This window comes from Pogoniulus pusillus, chromosome 19 (genome assembly GCF_015220805.1).
Source record: "Pogoniulus pusillus isolate bPogPus1 chromosome 19, bPogPus1.pri, whole genome shotgun sequence".
NCBI classification, from domain to species: Eukaryota; Metazoa; Chordata; class Aves; order Piciformes; family Lybiidae; genus Pogoniulus; species Pogoniulus pusillus.
This window is the reverse complement of record NC_087282.1, coordinates 12994402-13006637: the sequence shown is the minus strand read 5'-3', so window position 1 is coordinate 13006637 and position 12236 is coordinate 12994402. Positions and strand designations below refer to the sequence as shown.

General features: G+C 44.3%; 1 protein-coding gene across 4 annotated transcripts in view; it reads left to right on the top strand.

The window, feature by feature from the left end:
• The first annotated feature begins 216 nt into the window (after positions 1-216).
• Positions 217-12236, top strand: part of LOC135183960 (ligand of Numb protein X 2-like) — a 35599-nt gene continuing 23579 nt past the window's right edge. The window contains exon 1 of one of the 4 annotated variants that reach the window (XM_064159351.1): positions 217-260. The gene's annotated coding sequence lies outside the window, so the exon portion shown is untranslated. Of the gene's footprint in view, positions 261-415; positions 678-1130; positions 1210-12236 lie in introns of those variants that run through there. The other 3 variants (XM_064159348.1, XM_064159349.1, XM_064159350.1) reach the window with 3 other exon arrangements.

Below are 12236 nucleotides of genomic sequence, written 5' to 3'. Positions count from 1 at the left end.
ACCAGATCCTTCACCAGCTTTGTTGCTCTTCTCCGGACCTGCCCTGGTACCTCAATGTTCTTTTTTGTAGTGAGGTGCAGAATTACCGGGGCACAACCAGCAGCACCAGTACAGAGGCATGATCGCTTTCTTGCTCCCGCTGGCAAGAGGTTCCAGAAGAAGGGAGGAGACCATTCCCCACAAGGCTCCGATACCACACAGCTCCTCGGCTGCCCAGAGCGGGAAGGAGCGGCTCCCCAGTCAGCCTGCTGCTGGCTGAGGTAACGCCGCGAAGGCTCCGCCAGCCTGAGGGGCCGCCAGATCCCGAGGGGAGCGGGAAAGCCAAGCACAGGCGGCCAAGGCCGGGACCATGCCTGGCGCCGGGGCGGGAACAGGGCTGCTGGGGGTGTGGGCGGCCCGGGAAGGAGGAGGAGGAGGAGGAAGGGAGCGCGGCGGTGCTGAGAGAGGGCAGGGCTGATCTGTGTCGGGCCGGGCGGGCGAGCGACACCTGGGCGGCTGCGTTGCTTCCTCCTTTCACGTAGGTTTCGACTTTCTTCCCCGCCCGGAAACTTTGTGGAGACGAGCCGCGCTCGCCGCCGTCGCAGGCCGGGTTCGTGCTGGGTTTCCCTCTGCTCCTTCCTCCTTCCCTTTCCCCGGGAGTGAGCTGAATCCACCCTGCCTGCTCCCGGCGCTTCCAGGTGAGCGTTGGAACGGGGGAGCGCCTGGCGGGCCGCGGGGGTCCCTCTGAGGCGGCCGCTGCGGGTCTGGGCAGGTGGCGGCGGCGGCGGCAGGGTCGCGGAGCAGGAGCGGGCGGCAGCGCTTGCCCTGGCGTCCAGAGCTCTCAGCCTGAGCCATGGCCGAGCGAGGCGGGAGAGCAGATGCCAGGCTGATACCGTGGCACAGGGCAGTGCGCACGACAGGGCAGCACAGGTGGAAGGCTGACCACTGCCCCAAAGGGCTTCGCTGCTGAAGGGTCGGGCTTGCGGACGAGCAGCACCGCGGCCTGTGGAGGACGCCTCCAAATTCGCCTTTGTTTTTTGTATTCGTTTTCATGAGTCGGAGAGGGACTGTGAGGCAAAATTTCTGTGCTAGGAGATGGAAAGGTACAAAGTTGGCAAGTTTCTGGGGCTGTGCTGGTAATTAATGCAGAATAAGCCTATAAATAGAAGCTGAGATAACAGGCAATGGAGAGCAATGTGACTGTGAGGACCTTCTGGAAATGCCTTGAAGGTAAGAAGTGCAGGTGGTGTAAAACATGAGGTAATGCTCCAGGGAGGCTTAGAAAGCAAAGTTTAAAGGCTAACCGTATAACTGGAGTGTTTTTGTTTAACATGAAAGCTCCTGGTGGGTTTAAAGTGGGGCGAGGCTGTGTGCTGCTGAAGGGACAGAGTCCCACTCTGCTTTGCTCTTGGCTCTGTGGACTTGACGTCTGTGTGTGGGTCTCTGACATTCCCCTCCTTATCTGATGGAAAATGAACAGCTCAGGCAGCTGGTGCCGGCACAGGAGGTGGCAGGGAGAGCAGGACAGCCCCTTTCGGTGGCAGTGCAAGCTTAGTTTGCTTTATGCCATCCTTGAAATGATGTTTTCACCAAATTAATTTTTTGGAGGGCTTACTTTACCGTGATAAGGTAAGAAATGCACGCTGAGTGTGTCCCTCTTGCTTACCAAACCAAAAAGCTTCCTATTTTCTTAACCATTTTTTTAGCCAAGGAGAAAGGACCGACAGTGTATAAAGGCTCAGAAGATTTGGTAGGGTGAGGTTTATGTTTGGACTGGGTGATCATAGAGATCTCCTCCAACTAAAACGATTCTATGATGTTAAAGGTCTTTTCCAACCTACGTGATTCTGTGAAATTCCAGCCCAAGTGCAGATCATAACTGTTAGAGGGGGCCTCTGACATTCAAAGGGCATGTCAGGGCAGGGTCACATCATACAAGCCTTTGGAGATAATGGGCAGCCCAGGAAAGTTTCTGTCACTGTCACACAGCCCTAGATCTGTCCAGTCCAATCCTTTAGCCTCTGGAGAGTCCAGAGCAGCACAAAGTTTGGGCGCTGTGGTGTAGTTTGAGGAACTGTAGTTATCCTCTCCCAGCAGCGTCAGTTGTGCGCTGTGCCTTTGAGGGACAGCGCTGACGTTTGTCCTTGATGCTTGAAAGCCAGAGCTCTTCCTGGCAGTTCTCCAGCAAACAGAAAGCAGACTGTACACATGGCTTCTTCAAAACAAAACTTCTTTCTCTGAAGCTGCACACTCAAACTCTTCTTTTATGGGGTGACTAAGCAGATATAGCATGTCTGCTGCTGAAAGGGGCTAAGGCTCTGGTAGTACTCATTCCCTCCCCTGCAGAGATTTGCTCCCTGAACTGGCTTATGAAGTAAGAACAGCACCACTGCTTGTGCAGGATAAAACAAAGGCGTCATATGGCTGAGGATGGAGCAGAGAAATGATAAACAGGAGGCCAAACTTTTATGGGATTCCCTAGCTGCTGGAAAACGCAGCGGTGCTCTAAACCCACACCTTCCTTCACCTTATTTATGTGTCTGCTCTACTGTGCATATGGAACTCATTTAAATAACGGAGAGGCACTGGCATAAAACCCCAGTGAAGTGAAATGGGGAGAAGGACCTGTGGTGTGCAGCAAAAAAGGAAACTTGTCTGTTGAAAGACAATTTTCTTTTAAAGTTTCTAACCAAATGAATAGCAAGAGAAGTGAGCAAGACTTAAGAAACAAACCCAACCATATGGCCTGAGGAGCAGGAGCTGGGAAGGGTGAGAGAAAACTCCCCAGAAGGGACCTGGCAGCTAAATGACTTGGGAAAAAAAAATCACTGTAGGATTTAAAGATACCTGATGAAACAAGTTGAGGGTTATTCTGGATAACATTAGTGCTACCTGAATGGTGATTCCAGTCATTTTAATTAGAAATTGTAATGAATGGGTTTCTAAACCAAGGTAGTGCTGTATTTCCCTAAGCATGGTTAATAGATGAATTTGAAAGTCTTTATGAGATAGTAGAGCCTTAGACTTAATAGTTTGATAAGAACAGACTTAAAGAATGAATACAACTGCAGAATAAAATACCTGTAGTTCGCAAGTGGGTGACTTTTCCTTGTGCATTGCCACATACTTCATGTTTTCTGCACTGGAAAGACAAACAAACAAAACAAAACCCTGCTGCAACTGCTGTATTGGTTTCACTTTGAAAATGAAGCCTCATCATTTCATTCTGATCGTGTCTATCTTGCCAGAGTAGTTGCAGCTGTTGTCTTACTCACAGGCCTGAGTATGTTTTGCTGGTTTAATACAAAACCCTCTTGTTTGGCTTTTCCTTCTCAGCTTACTTTAGTGGTGCTGTTCATACAGTTGTTAGGAATCATGTCTGACAGCCTCTCATCAGTATAAACTGATATATAACATCAGTATAAACCTCATATATAACATAGAAAACATTGCTCTTGGCTTAGATGTTTCTTGACAGGAATTGAGTTTGAAAAGACAAAAGTATCTGGCAGTCTTTTTGACACTTTGGATAAGAAAGTGCTTATGAGGCAGTATCTCGTGAGCTATCTAAAATGTTAGAGGAGATTTAGATGAACCTGAATAGTAGGAATTACTGTGCTGGTCCAGGAAAAAGCACTCAAGGCTGGAAAGATGAAAATGGAATAAAGCTGGAGGAATTTGGAGAGAGAATCAGCAGTTTACAGGCAAAGGCTGTTTTTTACATCTATACTGTGGTCCTCTGACTTCAGAGGGTTCTGTGCAACTTTAGTTTGAAGACTGTAGTGTTCCTTATTTGGAATATTCTGGAAGAGAAGTACGGGAAGGGGTTTAACAAAATGTGTTGTCTGGCTCTGTCTGCTCTTTGCCTGGGCCTTAACTCCTGCACGTTTTGTAAACAGCTGCAGCAGACTCTCTTGAAAAGCTGATTTTCTGACAGTTAAAAAGGGGTTGAGATAAAACTTGCCCTGCTCCTCTTAGAGTTGAAGGGGCTCACCTGTGGCATCAGTGGTTAAAAGTCCAATAAATCTTGATCAGCCCTGTTTGTAGCATTCTCAGACTTATTGACCTTCCACCCCTGGACTAATAAATATTAGATAAATTCTTATTGCCTAGGAAGTGCTGTTTCAGGTCTCTAAATAGAAGATAGATAAGTCCAAAATCGCAATCCCTACCCTGGGAACCTTAGATCTGAGGATATTCTCTTTTACATGATCTCAATTGGTGGTGGACCAAAATTGTCATATTATTTCAAGTAGGATACATGCAAATAAACATAATGGGTCTCTGGGCCTTTTTGTGCCTAGGAAAAAAAAAAACCCTGTGAGTCAACACCTGGGGCTGTTTGGCTACTTTACTCCTAATCTCCACAGTCTGAAAACTGATCAGAGAAAGGAGATTCTCTCCACATTGCTGTACTGGGAGGCAAGGTCGTTCACGGGTGCCTGAGGAAGAATGTGATTGCTGCAATGATTTGTGGATAGTGGAAGGACTTTGGTCTGTTGTTTCAGCTCTTTTTCGTGGTGAGAGCACCACGCCTATATAAAATTATTTTTAGGACAAGGGAAAGTATAATACAATTATCCATTCAGGTGTACTGTAAATATGTGCCTAGCAATGTATGGTAACAATGCTTCTGGAAGACCTGTTTCTGGTACCAGCTTGGGTACAGCTTTAAATGAGGATAAGATTGGAGCAAGTACCAAACCCAAGAAAACAAACAAAAAATACCTCTTGCCTTTCTGTTTCCCTCTGGCTGTGAGGGTTGTTTGTTATAAGTCTAAGTCAACAAGAGAGACTAGGAGAAATAATGTGATTAAAAAGACATCTTAAATTACATATGCAACTGTCCTTGAGCTGATGAACTTGAAATACAGACATCCTGAGCTGCAGAATGTCTTCAGTCCTAAAAAATGAGCCTTAAATCTGTTCTGTTAATGTCTAGGGGAATGCAATTCTTAATCTAGAGATTGTTTTTTATTATTTTGGGTTTTTTTGCTTCTACTGTACTTACTCTGTTGATTTACTTGGAAGCTGCCATCCCTGGTAAAGGACATTTTGGCTCCTGAGTGCAGTAGCAGTCAGCTCTGCCACAGTTGCTGTCCAGAGTTTAAACTCGCATCAAACTTACCTGCAACCATCCTGAGGAGCTACAGTTGGAGAAGACATGATCTAGGGAATTAGATGTTGGGTTTTTTGTTTAAATGGAAATAATGTGTGTCATTCTTCCCCCCCCCACTTTCTTCTTTTTTTCTCCCCCTGCTTCCTTTCTTCTTTTTTTTCTCACCCTGCTTCCTTTCTTCTTTTTTTTCTCCCTCTCTTTCCTTTCTTCTTGTTTTCTCCCCCTCCTTCCTTTCTTCTTGTTTTCTCCCCCTCCTTCCTTTCTTCTTGTTTTCTCCCCCTCCTTCCTTTCTTCTTGTTTTCTCCCCCTCCTTCCTTTTTTCTTGTTTTCTCCCCCTCCTTCCTTTTTTCTTGTTTTCTCCCCCTCCTTCCTTTTTTCTTGTTTTCTCCCCCTCCTTCCTTTCTTCTTGTTTTCTCCCCCTCCTTCCTTTCTTCTTGTTTTCTCCCCCTCCTTCCTTTCTTCTTCCCTCCCGCCTGCCTTTTTTGCCCTTTACCATGATTTGATGGTAAGATGGAATGTCAAGGGGAATTACAGACCTAATTATCTTTTAATTCAACTCTTTTAGTTAGTAGGAACAAGCTTGGGCTGGAAAGCACTTTGCAGTGGTGTTGATAGCATGCCCTCTTGCCCCGTGGAAGGAAGCCTGGGGTACTACGCACAGAGCAGAGTGATGCTGATGGCATCAAGCACAGGTTTGGGCAGCTGAGAATAAAGTGGAAATTTGGGGAAATTTGCTGGTCCCTGTGGAATAATGCCCTCAGCCATGCTGCATGTTTGGTGCTGATCATTTGGTTTATTTTGCAGTTTAGATTCCAAGTGTCTGCTGGTAGACAGGAGTGCTGTCAGAGATTGTGCCAAATTCTTTGACTTAAGAAAAGAGCACCATAGAAAAGCCAAATTGTGCTACTGCAACCGAGATGAGAATTTAACCTGGTGTGAGTAATGAAAAGTTCTGTGCTCCTTTATCCTGCAGTAAAGCCCTAATCTGATGGTTTTGATGTTCCCATCTGTAACTACCTGGCTGTTGATAGGAAATATTTCATCACCAGGTGCAGAACTCTGCTTTCATGCTGCTGGATGCCTTATGGTAAAGTTATGGAGAAAACAATATTTGCTAAGTGGTGTTTGTTTGTTGTGGGTTCTAGAAAATGAACTGTTTCATGCTGAACATTGAGAATAGCCAGGATCACTTTCTTTAAACTGAAATTAATTGTATTTAACTTTAAAGGAAAGCTTGATAGAGTGTGATAGAGATCAAAGCTTTGTAGGACTTTCTCACAAGACAGGCAAGGCTTAGAGCTGTAGAAATACCATATGTCAAGCAGAAGCAATGGTCTCTTCCCCCTTCCTTCTCACACTACTTTTAAATATAATTTATGATAGCCTTAGTAAGGATATTCAAAGAGTGGCTTTTAAAAACAGAGACTTAATGTAATGCACAGGCTGCTTCTTCCCTTGTATCCTTCAGGAATTCTGTGGGAAGAAAGTATCTACTTTTTTTTTTCTGACCAAACACAACTCTCAGGTCACAGAGGGATAATGCTGTATAGATTTCCTTTCATCGATCTGCAAGAACATCAGGGCTGGCTGGTTTGGAAGGCTCAGACCCAAGACAAGCCTCTGCACCCATGCTTGCTTCAGATTCTGTATATGAAGTGTGTGTTTTCTTTCTGTAAATAAGGAATTTGCAGGTAGACACAGAGACAAGGATGTAGGCACATCGTCTGATGTTCACATTTGTCAAATAGACACAGGACCTCCTGTCCTCAAAAACAAACTTAACTCTTTGGAAACTAAGTGTGCTACCAGATATTTAGATGAACATGAATCTTAACATTGCATCTTCTAATCCCTCTTTGGTTTGGTTTTGAGCTTTTTTTTTTCTTTCTTTAATTGCAAGAGAAGCTTTGGTTATTAATTACAGATCAGATGCTTTATCCTTGAATTATAGCATTGTATTCCTTCTTTCTTTGTCTGTAGAAAACTCCCACAAATGAAACTGATTTGTAGGGATGAAATTGCAGAGAGATGGCAGATTCAGAGTGTAGGTGAGGTGAGGGTGGAGGTAGGGGTGCTTAAGTTCCTAGAGAGAGATGATTAGACACAACAGATAGAAGTGAACACCACACAGAGAAGATCCACTTATGCTGCCAATGCTGAAGCCTCCATAGGAGTCTTTGGGTCGAATTCTAGGAAGAAGTAAATTGATTTAAGTGAAAGGGAGAACAGAATTCCTGTGACCATAAAACAAGACAGTGTGGAAGACAGGATGTAGAAAGGGTGGTGAATACAGCAGAGGCATCTAGCAGAGGTGAGAGAGCAAGAAGAAATAGAAATGAACCAACTTTTTCAGCAGCACATGTCTTCACTTCTGGTTGATGGCACTTAATTTATCCAGTTTTCAGAGCAGTATGTTAAAATTGTCACTGCTTGATCCCCTTGGAAGAAAAGTGTAGGTGTAAAAACCACTACTTGATTCCTGAAGAAGGGAGAGGAGAGGAAATGTATTGTTTCTTCTTACCCAGATAATACTAATTGAACAGTAATGCCAGATTCTCCTGCTCTATAGAAAAAAAAGGATGAATTGTTGAAATTACAATGTGTATTCATGCTGCTTCAGCAGGCAGGGTCCCTGGTGAGCCACTTAGGCTTCTGTGGTATCATTAACTGAGCTGAGAAGCAAATGTTAAGGACATATGGTGGTGAGGGAGATGAATTATCAGTGCCAACTTCTTAATTTTTCATGTCAGCTTCTCTTCCTCCTAAAATTAGGTCTGTGTTTGCATTTTAGGCTGTTGATTGCTAGTAAGATTTTTAAAATAAGGAATGTACACCTAAGAGACCTTTTCCTATGTTGAACTATTAAGTATACTAACACATCAGCTAAAAATCTGTCTTGAAGGGCCTTGTGTTAGCAGTGGAAATCCAGGTGTCATGCTGGAGAGCTGATACTGCCCGAGGCAGGGGGCTTTGAACTAGATGATCTTTAAGGTCTCTTCCAACTCAAGCCATTCTGTGGTTCCATATTGCAAGGAGAAAACTTGGGTTAGTCTTGCTGTAGTCTTATTGCATATGTCTCAGAATAAGGCTCCCTGAAGTAGTAAGCATTTTCTAGTTCAATGGGATGATGATTCTGATTACAATTAATGAAAATACAGTTGGTTTTCTGGTTGAGAAAGCAGATCTTTGCCCACAGGTTCAAGCAGTTTAAAACCAGAAACATTCTGGAGTTAAAATGGGTGAAGAATGGGGACTGTAAATTGTCCATCTTCCTTTATGTTGAGTACAGTAAAGCAGCTTTGGCCTAGAGTTTCTCAGTCAAAGTGTTTGTATATGTGCTGAGCAGCCACCCTTGAAGATGGCTAATTAGAAATCCTTTGGCTTGAAGGCAAACTTAACTAGTGGAAACTTGTTCCGTATTTAGCTCTATAAATTCACCATTTACTGAAGCTTTGGCTTCTCACTTCTTCATTCAGTGGCCTGATCAGTGAATCTTAGGAGTTGGAAGGAACCTCTGGAGATCTACATCAGGACATGGTTTATTTGCTATGCTGGAGTTAGGTTGATGGTTGGAACCAATGATCTTAGAGGGCTTTTCCAACCAAAACAATTCTATGAATAATACCAGGAAACAATCAAGGTAACAGGACATTGTATCACCACTCAAAGCTCCTTGGGTTTGATAGTGTGGTTTTTCTACAAGTTGACCTTCTCCAGGTACTGCTTATAAAAGCCCTCTGATATTTCAACATCATTTTCTGTGCCACTAGTGTAAACTAAGGGCGGTTTACTCGTGGTTGTGAAACACTGCAGCAGCACACTGGAAGTGCTCTGTCATGGCAGTAGAATTCATAGAAAACCTGTCCCACGTGAAATCCTTGATGAAAGCAGTGATGACATTGGGCAAAAGAACCCTGTTACACATCTGTTCTGCAACAAACTCCTGTCTCCAGAACGAAGATGAAATTGCCATTCTGTGAAACACAAAACTTCTTATCTGAGGCAAAACGGTTTGAAGAGATCTTAGCAGAGGTTCTGCTACTTTTTGTGATGCTTTATTGTTCCATATATTAGATCCCATCTTGAATTCATTTTTCTGTAAGCAGAAGGTTTTGGGTTAGAGCCTTGCTTGTGTGCCCTGAGCCATTTTAATCTCCAATGTGCTGGCTTTGTTTTGGCCACCCCCAAAAAACTTACTTAATTGATTGTTTAGCCTTTAGTCGGAATGTTGTGTTTCCAGTCTCCCAGGGAAATACAGCTATAAAAATAATAACTGGCATAATTGTTGTAGTGAATTATTACATGGCAGTCTATGTGGGACACATGCCCTGGAGTCTCTCAGCCAGATTTTTGTTGGGGTTTATCAGTAAGAAATTCTACATCAGTATGGAAGTGCTAAGCTACAGCTGCATAAAGCATAAACACCTTGTACTTATGGAATCATAGCATGGTGTGGAAGGGACCTTAAAAATCATCTAGTTCTAACCCCTCCCCTGCCATGGGCAGGGACACTTCCTACTAGACCAGGTTGCTCAAGGCCCTGTCCAAACTGGCTTTGAATGCTGCCAGGCTTGGAGCCTCTACAGCTTCACTGGGCAACCTGTTTTAGTGCCTCACCTCTTGCATGGAGAAAAATTTCCTCCTGATGTCTAATCTAAATCCAGCTTCTTCCAGTTTGAAGCCATCACTCCTTGTTGTGTTAGTCCATGCCTTTGTAAAAAGTCCCTCTGCAGCTCCTCTGTAGCTCTCTTCAGAACCTGGAAGGCTGCTCAAAGATCCCCCTAGAGCCTTCTGTTCTCCAGGCTGAATAACCCCAACTCCCTCAGCCTGGCCTCACAGCAGAGAGCTTCCAGCCCTGCCATCGTTGCTGTGGCCTCCTCTGGCCCAGTTCCAACAGCTACATGCCTCTCCTGCGTGGAGTTCTCCAGAGCTGGCCCCAGCACTGCAGGTGGGGTCTTAGCAGAGAGGAGCAGAAGGGCAAGATCCTTTCCCTGCACCTGCTGCCCAGGCTGCTGGGGATCAGCCCAGGGCACAGTTGGCTTCTGGACTGTCAGTTCATGTCCAGCTTCTCATCCACCCAAGTATTTCTCAGGACTGCTTTCATTCTAAAAGATTTTGTGTGGTACAAGTAGTTATTTAATATTGAGAAGTAGCTACTGGACAGATTTTTAGCTATTTTTTTAGCTAAAGTAGTAGGAGATATTCCCCTCATCCTAATCTGTTAGGAAACATTGTATACTTCTGGTTTGTGCTGCAGACTTGCTATGTGGTCCTTTATTCTGCAATATGGAAAGTGCTCTGCCTCCCTCACCATACTGGTGACTTTGTCAGTTGATTAATAGAAACTGATTTAGAAATAGTCCTGATTTTCTTTAATTTGTTTGAGTTGGTTTTGGGTTCTGTTTGGGGTCTTTCTTGGGTTTTTGGTTTTTTTGTGGTTTTTTTTTTGTTTTATTTTGTTTGGGTTGTTTTGTTTGGTTTTTTTTCCCCATGATCTTGCATGATCTTATGTAGTCACTTCAGATATTTTCAGAGACATATTGAAGTGTTAAATTCCCAGGAGCTGATGCTTTTGTGGGTCTGTATTCATGACTGAATCATGGAATCACAGAATAATTAGGGTTGAAAGGCACCTTTCAAGGTCATCTAGTCCAACTCCCCTGCAGTCAGCAGAGGCATCTTCAACTAGAGCAGATTTCTCAGAGCCCTGGACAGCCTGACCTGGGATGCTTCCAGGGATAGGACATCTACCACATCTTTGGGCAACATAGGAGAAGGTCTCACTAGCTTTAATGCCAAAAAATCCTTTTCTCCAGTCTGAATAACCCCTTAGTAACTCTTTGAGTTCAAATCATCACCCCCTGTCCTGTCACAAGTCCTGCTCAAAAGTGTGTCCCCAGCTTTCTGGTCCAGCCCTGTAAGCACTGAAGGGCTATCAAAAAGTCGCCCTGGAGCCTTCTCTTCTCCAGATTGAACGACCCCAGCTCTGAAAGTGGCTTATATCAAATGCTGGAGTTGTATGAGCAGACAAGCCTGGGCTGAACCGTACCATGATTTGTTTTCCACACTGACAATGCAGAGTGCAATGCTTAAAAACAAAGAGCAGGATTTCTTACATGATTAAGATTTATAATTACTCAGTTCTGCTTGGGAGTCCAGGGTACTTGGGAGAACTGAACAGAGGTTGTCCATCAGGAATGGTGCTGAGTGGTTTGCTATTGGCATGGTTCTTGGCATAGTCCCTACTAGAGTTATTAACAGTGTTGTAGCTGTGCAGAGGAGGTTTGTATCCGAGGCTCTGTGCCCTAGCAGAGTTAAAACAAGAATAGGCAATGTGCTAATATTGTCAGGAATAGTCTTGCTTTGGCAGGGAAAGAGATTAGACAACCTGATAAGTCTGCCTTTAGAAAAAGAAAAAAAAAAAGTCTATTCTTTGAGTCAGTTGCAGCACAAGGAATCCTACTTCAAGCAAAACAAGCTAACAGCTTGAAAAAATACAGTGAAGATGAAGATGATTACCCAGAAGTCTTTCCTTGAGCCCACAAGGTGTAAGAAATGGGGAAATACAGAGGTTTCTGCTGGTTTATTCCCCTCATTTCTCTGTCATGTGTAGGAATAGGGTATTGCTAGGGCAAGAAGCAGTGGGTACAAACTGGAACCCAGGGAGCTCCACCTCAATGTGATGGAAAACTTCTTTACTGTAAGAGTGCTGGTGCCCTGGAGCAGGCTGCCCAGAGAGGTTGTGGTGTCTCCTTTCTCCTCCTCTAGAGACTTTCAAGATGTCTGGATGTGTTCCTGTGTGAACTGCCCTAGGTGATCCTGCTTTGTCAAGGGGGTTGGATCGGTCGATTTCCAGAGGCCTCTTCCAACCCCTACCATTCCATGATTAGTGCAGCAACATATATATGCCAGGCTTTAACATACATCCCATAAGCAGTAACTTGAGAGCACACTAGATCCCAGATTTGTGATTCACTCCTATTCTGTGCATTGTGTGTAAGCTAAAACGTGTAAGGCTGAGAGAGAGATCCTAGAGCTAGTAAGAAGGGTGGGAGCAGGGAGTTCTTGAATAGTCTGGTTGGAAAAGACCTTAAGATCATTGAGTCCAACTGTAACCTAACATCTCCATGTACATAAC